This window comes from Equus caballus, chromosome 16, assembly GCF_041296265.1.
Source record: "Equus caballus isolate H_3958 breed thoroughbred chromosome 16, TB-T2T, whole genome shotgun sequence".
In the NCBI taxonomy this organism is placed as follows: Eukaryota; Metazoa; Chordata; class Mammalia; order Perissodactyla; family Equidae; genus Equus; species Equus caballus.
The window spans coordinates 64,377,225-64,379,056 of record NC_091699.1 but is presented as its reverse complement, the minus strand read 5'-3'; the positions used below and the strand labels follow the sequence as shown (position 1 = coordinate 64,379,056).

The 1,832-nt window shown below is 45.0% G+C and overlaps 1 long non-coding RNA gene across 1 annotated transcript; it reads left to right on the top strand.

Annotated features, from left to right (window-relative positions):
• The first annotated feature begins 482 nt into the window (after positions 1 to 482).
• On the top strand, positions 483 to 1,295 carry LOC111768492 (uncharacterized). Its single transcript, XR_002800892.2, has 2 exons — positions 483 to 793; positions 997 to 1,295. It is a non-coding gene; the product is annotated as an uncharacterized lncRNA (long non-coding RNA).
• The last annotated feature ends 537 nt before the right edge of the window (positions 1,296 to 1,832 follow it).

Here is a 1,832-nt window from a genome sequence, read left to right as displayed (position 1 = left end):
ATATGACATAGTCAATAAGCATCATATGAATTGTCAACAGCACTGTAATCTTCTACCTGTGGGCCTATTTCTTATCATTTTACCATCTAACTTGCCCTTTTGTGTCTAACAGCCCTGCTATAATCCACATTTATTGCTTTCTCTGGAGCGAGGAGAAGCATGATTTATAAAGTTGATGAGGGGCATTGAAATCTTCAGTTTCAATAAGCAAGAATTGGCAGTGGCATGCAATTACTCCTCTCACGCAGTGTCAGTTCCTCTGCAGTTACTGTTTGTGGTCATTTGCATTATTGGCCTCAATATTTTATCTCTGCCTGAATCAACTCCCTTTTCCATGTGTGGCAGCTTTGTTTTGTCACCTGAGCTAAGCTGGAGGTACATTTCCCAAAATGGTCTTCTCTGTCTGGTCCTGGATTAAGTTTGCCACAAGAAAAATTTGTATGTTTTGGAGAAGGGAAGTGAAACAGCAGCCATGTTTTTATATTCTGAAAGTGGGTGTAGGTTGGCACTCTTGCGGCTCCTACACATTCTCACTGACCTGCTGGCTCCCCTTGTGGGCAGGGAGCCGCAGCCACCCCGCAGCTCCTCCAGCTCCTGTTGGAAACCTTCCACCTTCTGCAGCTCCAGAGCCAGGACAGCACCAGCTTCTCCTGCAAGTCACTCACGTCCTCGTGTTTGGAGACAGTTAGAGACTGACATGGGTTCCAGCTGGTCTTTCTCTTACCACGGTATGTCTAACCTTCCTTCCCAACTGCTGGCCCTGATTACCTCAGGCTCAACACCAGATACAGAGGTAAGATCCCTACCTTGACTTCTTAACCAGCTCCCACAATTGCATAAATTTTAATCCCTAGAATGAATCCCTTAGTCTATGTCTCTCATAGTAGTTCTGCTTGTCTAATTAGACTCTAAATGAGACACCATTGACTTTGCACCTGCCCTTACCTCCACTTACCGGAGTAAATTTCCTCATCCCCTGACTTTGGGTTTGCCCAGGTAACTTGCCCTGATGTCACACAAGCAGGGACTCACCCGGTGGGGCTTTCCCCTCTTGCACCTCTATCTATCACCGTGAGAAGAGCATGCTCTGAGCAGCTCCTGGTCCCAGGAGGAAGATGAGACTCATGTGGAGCACGGTCACCCCAGCCACTGCAGGCTGAAGCAAAACTGGGCCCCAGACAAGCCGAGGCCCCCAGTGCAAGGAGAACTGTCCAGCCCAGCCCAGCCTGCGTCAGCCAAACACCGGCTGACACACAATGCATGAACAATAATAAACACTTGTTTTGTTAAAGCCACTGAGGTTTTTTTGTTTGTTTGTTTGTTTTTGCTTTTGTTGTATGCCCTTGGTAGCCTGGGGAAGCCTACAGATCCCTTCTCAGAATGATGTTTTTTTAAAATTTTATTGAGGTCGTAATAGTTTATAACACTGTAAAATTTCAGTTGTACATTATTATTTGTCAGTCATAATATATATGTGCCCCTTTACCCCTTATGCCTGTCCCCCAACCCCCTTCCTCTCTGGTGACCACTAATCTGTTCTCTTTGTCCACGTATTTGTTTATCTTCCACATATGAGTGAAATCATATGGCGTTTGTCTTTCTCTGTCTGGCTTATTTCGCTTAACAAAATACCCTCAAGGTCCATCCATGTTCTTGCAAAGGGAACGATTTTGTCTTTTTTTATGGCTGAGTAGTATTCTGTTATATATACGTATACTCCATCTTCTTTACCCAGTCATCAGTCAGTGGGCACTTGGGTTGCTTCCACGTCTTGTAAAGCCACTGAGTTTTGAGGTGTTTGTTAAGCAGTAATAACCAACCAATATATGGTT